The sequence below is a fragment of the Schistocerca serialis genome, unplaced genomic scaffold (genome assembly GCF_023864345.2).
Source record: "Schistocerca serialis cubense isolate TAMUIC-IGC-003099 unplaced genomic scaffold, iqSchSeri2.2 HiC_scaffold_241, whole genome shotgun sequence".
Taxonomy (NCBI): domain Eukaryota; kingdom Metazoa; phylum Arthropoda; class Insecta; order Orthoptera; family Acrididae; genus Schistocerca; species Schistocerca serialis.
In genome coordinates this window covers 1-10,000 of record NW_026047808.1, presented here as the reverse complement: position 1 = coordinate 10,000, position 10,000 = coordinate 1, and the positions used below count along the sequence as shown (strand labels likewise).

Genomic DNA, 10,000 nt, shown 5'->3' with positions numbered 1-10,000 from the left:
AGGGCTAGTTGCTTCGGCAGGTGAGTTGTTACACACTCCTTAGCGGATTCCGACTTCCATGGCCACCGTCCTGCTGTCTTAAGCAACCAACGCCTTTCATGGTTTCCCATGAGCGTCGATTCGGGCGCCTTAACTCGGCGTTTGGTTCATCCCACAGCGCCAGTTCTGCTTACCAAAAGTGGCCCACTTGGCACTCCGATCCGAGTCGTTTGCTCGCGGCTTCAGCATATCAAGCAAGCCGGAGATCTCACCCATTTAAAGTTTGAGAATAGGCTTTACCGGATGAGACTCGTACGAGCACCAGCTATCCTGAGGGAAACTTCGGAGGGAACCAGCTACTAGATGGTTCGATTAGTCTTTCGCCCCTATACCCAGCTCCGACGATCGATTTGCACGTCAGAATCGCTACGGACCTCCATCAGGGTTTCCCCTGACTTCGTCCTGGCCAGGCATAGTTCACCATCTTTCGGGTCCCAACGTGTACGCTCTAGGTGCGCCTCACCTCGCAATGAGGACGAGACGCCCCGGGAGTGCGGAGGCCGCCGCCCCGTGAAGGGCGGGGAAGCCCCATCCTCCCTCGGCCCGCGCAAGGCGAGACCTTCACTTTCATTACGCCTTTAGGTTTCGTACAGCCCAATGACTCGCGCACATGTTAGACTCCTTGGTCCGTGTTTCAAGACGGGTCGTGAAATTGTCCAAAGCTGAAGCGCCGCTGACGGGAGCGATTATTCCGCCCGAGAGCATCCCGAGCCAACAGCGGCGCGGGTCCGGGGCCGGGCCAGGTAGGTCCGTCATCCGGGAAGAACCGCGCGCGCTTGCCGGGAGCCCGAGCGCCCAAAGGGGCGAATCGACTCCTCCAGATATACCGCCGGGCAGCCAGCCAGGACACCGGGGCTCTGCCCAACAGACGCGAACCGAGGCCCGCGGAAGGACAGGCTGCGCACCCGGGCCGTAGGCCGGCACCCAGCGGGTCGCGACGTCCTACTAGGGGAGAAGTGCGGCCCACCGCACACCGGAACGGCCCCGCCCCGCGGCGAGTGGAAAGGCAACCGGACACGACCCCGCCGCGAATTGCTCCGCGCGGGCGGCCGGCCCCATCTGCCGAGGGCGGAGGCCAGTGGCCGGATGGGCGTGAATCTCACCCGTTCGACCTTTCGGACTTCTCACGTTTACCCCAGAACGGTTTCACGTACTTTTGAACTCTCTCTTCAAAGTTCTTTTCAACTTTCCCTCACGGTACTTGTTCGCTATCGGTCTCGTGGTCATATTTAGTCTCAGATGGAGTTTACCACCCACTTGGAGCTGCACTCTCAAGCAACCCGACTCGAAGGAGAGGTCCCGCCGACGCTCGCACCGGCCGCTACGGGCCTGGCACCCTCTACGGGCCGTGGCCTCATTCAAGTTGGACTTGGGCTCGGCGCGAGGCGTCGGGGTAGTGGACCCTCCCAAACACCACATGCCACGACAGGCGGCAGCCTGCGGGGTTCGGTGCTGGACTCTTCCCTGTTCGCTCGCCGCTACTGGGGGAATCCTTGTTAGTTTCTTTTCCTCCGCTTAGTAATATGCTTAAATTCAGCGGGTAGTCTCGCCTGCTCTGAGGTCGTTGTACGAGGTGTCGCACGCCACACCGCCAGCCGGCTGTGCACGCTACCGAGTAAGTACCGGTATGCGAACCGCCAGGCGACGGGCGCGCATCGCACGTTTAAGGAGACGCGGCCGGCCCCACAGGCGGCCACGACACTCCCAGGTCTGCGAAGCGGGGCAAACGCCGCGCGCTTCAGTATACGTAGCCGACCCTCAGCCAGACGTGGCCCGGGAACGGAATCCATGGACCGCAATGTGCGTTCGAAACGTCGATGTTCATGTGTCCTGCAGTTCACATGTCGACGCGCAATTTGCTGCGTTCTTCATCGACCCACGAGCCGAGTGATCCACCGTCCTGGGTGATCTTTTCATAGTTTCCACCATCTCTTTCGAGACAGTTGCATAGGCGGGACTGAGGCGTGTGGCGGCCCTGTTCCAGCGTTCAGTGTCCAACGGCCTCACGGCCGATGGGCGTCGTACGGCTCCACACCGGAGCGGACAGGCAGTCGGGCGAAAGTCATTCAAAACCGGCGCCAGGCGCCAGGTGCCGCAGGCCAGCCGCTCCAGCGCTTCAGCGCTCGTACCACACAACATTGCCGTTAGTTTTGAGACGAACGCGTGGTTCCGCACGCGGCGCACGGCTACTGCGAGCCGTACAGGTAGCTGCGTGTTGCGCGACACGACACGCACATCGAAAGACATGCAGTCTAGTCGGTAATGATCCTTCCGCAGGTTCACCTACGGAAACCTTGTTACGACTTTTACTTCCTCTAAATGATCAAGTTTGGTCATCTTTCCGGTAGCATCGGCAACGACAGAGTCAATGCCGCGTACCAGTCCGAAGACCTCACTAAATCATTCAATCGGTAGTAGCGACGGGCGGTGTGTACAAAGGGCAGGGACGTAATCAACGCGAGCTTATGACTCGCGCTTACTGGGAATTCCTCGTTCATGGGGAACAATTGCAAGCCCCAATCCCTAGCACGAAGGAGGTTCAGCGGGTTACCCCGACCTTTCGGCCTAGGAAGACACGCTGATTCCTTCAGTGTAGCGCGCGTGCGGCCCAGAACATCTAAGGGCATCACAGACCTGTTATTGCTCAATCTCGTGCGGCTAGAAGCCGCCTGTCCCTCTAAGAAGAAAAGTAATCGCTGACAGCACGAAGGATGTCACGCGACTAGTTAGCAGGCTAGAGTCTCGTTCGTTATCGGAATTAACCAGACAAATCGCTCCACCAACTAAGAACGGCCATGCACCACCACCCACCGAATCAAGAAAGAGCTATCAATCTGTCAATCCTTCCGGTGTCCGGGCCTGGTGAGGTTTCCCGTGTTGAGTCAAATTAAGCCGCAGGCTCCACTCCTGGTGGTGCCCTTCCGTCAATTCCTTTAAGTTTCAGCTTTGCAACCATACTTCCCCCGGAACCCAAAAGCTTTGGTTTCCCGGAGGCTGCCCGCCGAGTCATCGGAGGAACTGCGGCGGATCGCTGGCTGGCATCGTTTATGGTTAGAACTAGGGCGGTATCTGATCGCCTTCGAACCTCTAACTTTCGTTCTTGATTAATGAAAACATACTTGGCAAATGCTTTCGCTTCTGTTCGTCTTGCGACGATCCAAGAATTTCACCTCTAACGTCGCAATACGAATGCCCCCGCCTGTCCCTATTAATCATTACCTCGGGTTCCGAAAACCAACAAAATAGAACCGAGGTCCTATTCCATTATTCCATGCACACAGTATTCAGGCGGGCTTGCCTGCTTTAAGCACTCTAATTTGTTCAAAGTAAACGTGCCGGCCCACCGAGACACTCAATAAAGAGCACCCTGGTAGGATTTCAACGGGGTCCGCCTCGGGACGCACGAGCACGCACGAGGCGGTCGCACGCCTTCGGCTCGCCCCACCGGCAGGACGTCCCACGATACATGCCAGTTAAACACCGACGGGCGGTGAACCAACAGCGTGGGACACAAATCCAACTACGAGCTTTTTAACCGCAACAACTTTAATATACGCTATTGGAGCTGGAATTACCGCGGCTGCTGGCACCAGACTTGCCCTCCAATAGATACTCGTTAAAGGATTTAAAGTGTACTCATTCCGATTACGGGGCCTCGGATGAGTCCCGTATCGTTATTTTTCGTCACTACCTCCCCGTGCCGGGAGTGGGTAATTTGCGCGCCTGCTGCCTTCCTTGGATGTGGTAGCCGTTTCTCAGGCTCCCTCTCCGGAATCGAACCCTGATTCCCCGTTACCCGTTACAACCATGGTAGGCGCAGAACCTACCATCGACAGTTGATAAGGCAGACATTTGAAAGATGCGTCGCCGGTACGAGGACCGTGCGATCAGCCCAAAGTTATTCAGAGTCACCAAGGCAAACGGACCGGACGAGCCGACCGATTGGTTTTGATCTAATAAAAGCGTCCCTTCCATCTCTGGTCGGGACTCTGTTTGCATGTATTAGCTCTAGAATTACCACAGTTATCCAAGTAACGTGGGTACGATCTAAGGAACCATAACTGATTTAATGAGCCATTCGCGGTTTCACCTTAATGCGGCTTGTACTGAGACATGCATGGCTTAATCTTTGAGACAAGCATATGACTACTGGCAGGATCAACCAGGGAGCTGCGTCAACTAGAGCTGAGCAGCCGGCCGCCCGGGAGTGTGTCCCGGGGGCCCGCGCGAACACGCAAGCGTCCGCTCAATTATTCTGCAAACAGGAGGAGGCTGAGCTCCCCTGCACAACACACCTCGAAACCCTCTCAGGTCCCGGCGGCGCGCAGCGCCGTCCTAAGTACTTGGTCGGGTTCGAGAGAGGCGCAATCGCCCGGAGTTAGGCGAGTAGACGCTTTAGGTGCGACCACCCGTGCTCCCAACTGAGCTTGCCGCTGCCGACAGAGGCCCGGGAGCGTGCTGTCGTGGCATTGCCGGCGGGAGACAACACGCGCCACCTACGGTGACCGGCAGCTCCAACGCCAGCGCCACAGAAGGACAAAAGCCCCACTTGGGTGCCGAAGCGAACTCTCCCAGCACAGCGCACGCGCCAACACGTCCGCACAGCTGCGATACAAACCACCTGCGAGAACCGCTGGGGCGACCGAGCAGCAGACGGCGTCGCGGCGCCGAGCGCCGGGCGGCGGCGCATCCTCAGCGCACACAGTCCTCAATCGGACCAGCACACTGCAGATGGCCACCGCGCTTCGCACCGGGCCCGCGAGGACCTACTTTGGCCGCAAGGCGCCGCGAGCAGGGGGCGCCGGCGCGCAGCTGCGCCGCCTGCCGCGTCCGTCGGCCGGCGCGCCTGCCACTGGCCGCCCCCACCAGCCGGCTGTAGCGCGTGCGCCCACGCACCGCGCTGCCAGCACGCCGGGCGGCCCCCCCTCACCGGCCGGGGACGGTCCCACCCAGCCACCGCCGCGTATCGCCTCACACCCAGATCCCCTTTCGCGTTCGTGGGCATGGTGGGTCCCCTTTCACGTTCGTGGGCATGGTGGGTATCCCTGAAACAACCGGTTAATAGCTCGACCGATCGTCGCCAACACTGATTCACCTCTAGCGAGAACAACCGCACCACAACGGGTTACCTGTTGTTCATTTGCGTAACGTCACCAGCAAACGTAGACGTCCATCGCCATTTGCAACGAGTATTGCATGCCTGTGTCAGGTGTCACAACACACTACGTCTGCCCACATAGACGCAACAACATGTGCACGCCTCGAGAACACGTGGAAGGTAGCCCCCGTACGTATGCGGTGTCCATTGCGCGAACGACTGTCAGCCGGCCTCTGCAGGATGTCGCAGATGTGGAACGCGGTGCAACATGCTATCACGGTGTGTGAGAAGAGACGACTACGTCCGAATACACGCTCCACTACATCAACAGACTGCTCATGCTGATCGCCATCCAGGGCGTCCGTTCCTCCCACACGTCTGAATGGCGTACCACACTGCAATCCAGCTCTTATAGGGAGACGACACGTAGCTGCGTGCACAATATTTGGACTGTATGGTCTGCCGTTGCTAGGCGCAGTCGTCGTACGGTCACACATGTGCCACGATGTATCATTCAGTACATACGGACCAATGTGCAGTACAGTTTGTGGGTTTTGCGTACATCGGCGGACAGGTGACAGGCCGTACCACAACGTAGGCTGAGTACGTCGGCATGCGAAGGGCATTGAACATGCAAACTTCTCAACGACCAGCTTGCGAAGGCAGGGGGGAAGGGGGGGGGGCATGTACGTCCTGCTGCTATCCACATTACAGTGTATAGCAGGAGCATGTGGAAAGTCAGCAACACCTGCAAGGTGTTTAACATGACGCGATACACAGGGGACCGGGCAGTGCGAATAGCGAACTATATTGCGAGGGTTGCGGTTAGGCAACACTACACTAATTTAACGAGTTGCATAACAATTACAGAGCAGGTTCAGCGACAACGTGCGTCAGGTTAAGGCGCAATATAGGTTAGGTTGAGGCACAATATAGGTTAGGTTAAGGCACAACATGGGTTACGTTAAGGCACAAATTGGGTTACGTTAAGGCACAACATGGGTTACGTTAAGGCACAACATGGGTTACGTTAAGGCACAAATTAGGTTACGTTAAGGCACAAATTAGGTTACGTTAAGGCACAAATTAGGTTACGTTAAGGCACAAATTAGGTTACGTTAAGGCACAAATTAGGTTACGTTAAGGCACAAATTAGGTTACGTTAAGGCACAAATTAGGTTACGTTAAGGCACAAATTAGGTTACGTTAAGGCACAAATTAGGTTACGTTAAGGCACAAATTAGGTTACGTTAAGGCACAAATTAGGTTACGTTAAGGCACAAATTAGGTTACGTTAAGGCACAAATTAGGTTACGTTAAGGCACAAATTAGGTTACGTTAAGGCACAAATTAGGTTACGTTAAGGTACAATATGGGTTAGGTTAAGGTACAATATGGGTTAGGTTAAGGTACAATATGGGTTAGGTTAAGGTACAATATGGGTTAGGTTAAGGCACAACGTAGGTTAGGTTAAGGCACAACGTAGGTTAGGTTAAGGCACAACATAGGTTAGGTTAAGGCACAACATAGGTTAGGTTAAGGCACAACATAGGTTAGGTTAAGGCACAACATAGGTTAGGTTAAGGCACAACATAGGTTAGGTTAAGGCACAACATAGGTTAGGTTAAGGCACAACATAGGTTAGGTTAAGGCACAACATAGGTTAGGTTAAGGCACAACATAGGTTAGGTTAAGGCACAACATAGGTTAGGTTAAGGCACAACGTAGGTTAGGTTAAGGCACAACGTAGGTTAGGTTAAGGCACAACGTAGGTTAGGTTAAGGCACAACGTAGGTTAGGTTAAGGCACAACGTAGGTTAGGTTAAGGCACAACGTAGGTTAGGTTAAGGCACAACGTAGGTTAGGTTAAGGCACAACGTAGGTTAGGTTAAGGCACAACGTAGGTTAGGTTAAGGCACAACGTAGGTTAGGTTAAGGCACAACGTAGGTTAGGTTAAGGCACAACGTAGGTTAGGTTAAGGCACAACGTAGGTTAGGTTAAGGCACAACGTAGGTTAGGTTAAGGCACAACATAGGTTAGGTTAAGGCACAACATAGGTTAGGTTAAGGCACAACATAGGTTAGGTTAAGGCACAACATAGGTTAGGTTAAGGCACAACATAGGTTAGGTTAAGGCACAACATAGGTTAGGTTAAGGCACAACATAGGTTAGGTTAAGGCACAACATAGGTTAGGTTAAGGCACAACATAGGTTAGGTTAAGGCACAACATAGGTTAGGTTAAGGCACAACATAGGTTAGGTTAAGGCACAACGTAGGTTAGGTTAAGGCACAACGTAGGTTAGGTTAAGGCACAACGTAGGTTAGGTTAAGGCACAACGTAGGTTAGGTTAAGGCACAACGTAGGTTAGGTTAAGGCACAACGTAGGTTAGGTTAAGGCACAACGTAGGTTAGGTTAAGGTACAACGTAGGTTAGGTTAAGGTACAACGTAGGTTAGGTTAAGGTACAACGTAGGTTAGGTTAAGGTACAACGTAGGTTAGGTTAAGGTACAACGTAGGTTAGGTTAAGGTACAACGTAGGTTAGGTTAAGGTACAACGTAGGTTAGGTTAAGGTACAACGTAGGTTAGGTGAAGGCGCAATGTAGGTTAGGTTAAGGTACGATATACCTTAGGTTAAGGTACAATATCGCTTAGGTTAAGGTACAATATAGCTTAGGTTAAGGTACACGTTGTAGGGAAAGGTGTATTTTGGGGGGGGGAGGGGGCGGCAGGTTCGTTGATAGTGATTATCGTAAGTGCATGCCTGCGGGATCATCCGATTTGTCACGTCAGGATGCACTTGTGGCTCATGACAGGCGGCGCTCCGATTCCAAGGTTGTGGCAGATCTGTGTCTTTCATTCCTGCCATTGTTTGTGTACTGTGACAGGAGGCAGTATTGTGATGTTGGGTGCACCCCTGTGTAGGACATGTGTGGGTGTTCGTGGCTTAGCTGAGCAATGGCGGATGTCGGAAGGGTGGGATATTCTGTTTTCTGGGTGGACCTCCCGGTCTGGTTATGATAGTGTGGATTGTGTAATGTGGCGGAGAGGATGCACCGGATGTTCTTCCATGCTGGTGGTTAGATATTGTGTGTGTGCCTGTTAGAGGCAGAGAGTAGTGTGTGATAGTGTCTGGCTGACGTGTGGTTCTCATTGTGTGCAGAGTCTTTCAGCATGTATAGGGACGGTTGTATATATTATCTGTATTCTGATGGCTCTGCATCTATTACTAATCAGTGCCGTGTATACGGTTACTCTGGTTCCAGTCGAAACTGTTCTATCTCTGTACATTAGTGACACTGCGGCTCCACTATGTTGCCGCCCCTGTCGGCCGTTTTCCCCCAGTGTGTGGCTAATGATTATCAGCAATCAGTCTATTAGTCAATACCGGTAGTGTGACGACGTGAAATGTCCGGGATGGGGGAAGCTACACGCTTCCCGTGGGTCAGGGCCTAGAAAGACTCTTCCCACGCAGGAGGCTCGGACTGTCATTACTCTTCCGAGAAATATATTTGCCCAGCGTTTTTTGCGACTGCGAGTGCGACGCGTACGAGTACCGACATGGATGGGGCGCTTCCTAGCTGATCGCTCAGCATCGGAGAAATATATTTGCCCAACGTTTTTTGCGACTGCGAGTGCAACGCCCAAGGGTACCGACGTGGATGGGGCGCCTTCCTAGCTGATCGCTCGCATGGGAATCCGTACAGTGAGCAATGCGATCGCGTCTGTAGCTTGTACGTGGTACAGCTCGCAGCTCATGTATAGGGACAGCGGGAATGTCGCATATTGGACATAACTCTTCATGAAACGCAAGTTATAGGTGTGGATTGCACATTACGACTGCGGGAAACTTCCGCCGTTCATCCGCTGGCGTTGCGAGTTTGGCGGTTGGGGTGGGGCACGAGCGGGTGCGGGTGGTGTGATTGCCGGTCCACGACTTCGTGCGGCAGAGTGCACTGGCGTTTGGGTGCTGTGGTCGACACAGGCTGCATGCTTTGTGGGTGGGCGTCGAAAGATGGGCACTGTGGGGCCCATCGATGTCTTAGTCGGCTTGGCGTCCCATAGATGGCGGTATCGTCGTTGCAGGAGCTCATGCTGAGGGAGACCTACAGATGGCGGTATGTTTGTGGTGCGCTCGACATGGCGGACCTAGTGTTGTCAGATTCGCATAGATGGCGATACTGTTTTGCCAGCATGGTTGGCGTAGTTCCGTCGGATCCCTGTAGATGGAGGTGTCGAATGTTTACTGTGGACAGTCATGTCGTCGGTACGAGGGGGCGCGCGCGAGTGCGTCGTGATACCTCGCCCCTCACCCCTACGGACTTATCACCACCCACACTAGCCGCCCCGGGGACTTGCCAACGACACACCCTATCCCAAGTCTATTTTCTTGCGGAGCATCATGTGTTATTATATTTTATTTCACATCCATAGTGTATAGGGGTATTGTAGTTCACCGTACGGCGGTGGACGCTGTGTTAACCACACGCCGGGGGGGACGGCGAAAACGAACCGTCGACCGCCGGGCGCCGCCCGCCGACGCCGCCTCCACGCGTCGCGCCGGCCGGTGGGCCGACATCGACCGTCCGGCACCCATCACGGCACCATCGCCGGCCGGCAAAGCGATACGCTGTAGCGCGGCAGAACACAACGCGCCCGGCCGGCGCCGCCTCCCCCGCGCGCACGGAGGCGGCACCCATCGCAGCGCCCGCGCCGGCGGCAAGGGGCCCCGCCAACCGATACGCCGCCGTCCGCCGCACCCACTGCAGCGCCCTGGGTGCCGGCGCGCCCGGCCGGACCGATACGCCAAGAGATGCGACGGACAGAAACAAAGGCACACACGTGCGCCTGTTGACGCCCA

At 54.9% G+C, this 10,000-nt stretch overlaps 3 non-coding genes across 3 annotated transcripts in view; all 3 read right to left on the bottom strand.

Annotated features, from left to right (window-relative positions):
* The window catches only part of LOC126444161 (large subunit ribosomal RNA), a 4,151-nt gene extending 2,548 nt beyond the window's left edge, over positions 1-1,603 (bottom strand). Inside the window, exon 1 of the ribosomal RNA XR_007582462.1 lies at positions 1-1,603. This exon is cut by the window's left edge and continues 2,548 nt beyond it. This is a non-coding gene — a ribosomal RNA (large subunit ribosomal RNA).
* A 188-nt stretch (positions 1,604-1,791) lies between these two features.
* LOC126444162 (5.8S ribosomal RNA) lies at positions 1,792-1,946 on the bottom strand. Its single transcript, XR_007582463.1, has one exon. It is a non-coding gene; the product is annotated as a 5.8S ribosomal RNA (ribosomal RNA).
* A 353-nt stretch (positions 1,947-2,299) lies between these two features.
* LOC126444165 (small subunit ribosomal RNA) lies at positions 2,300-4,208 on the bottom strand. The gene has a single exon (XR_007582466.1). It is a non-coding gene; the product is annotated as a small subunit ribosomal RNA (ribosomal RNA).
* Between the last annotated feature and the right edge of the window lie 5,792 nt (positions 4,209-10,000).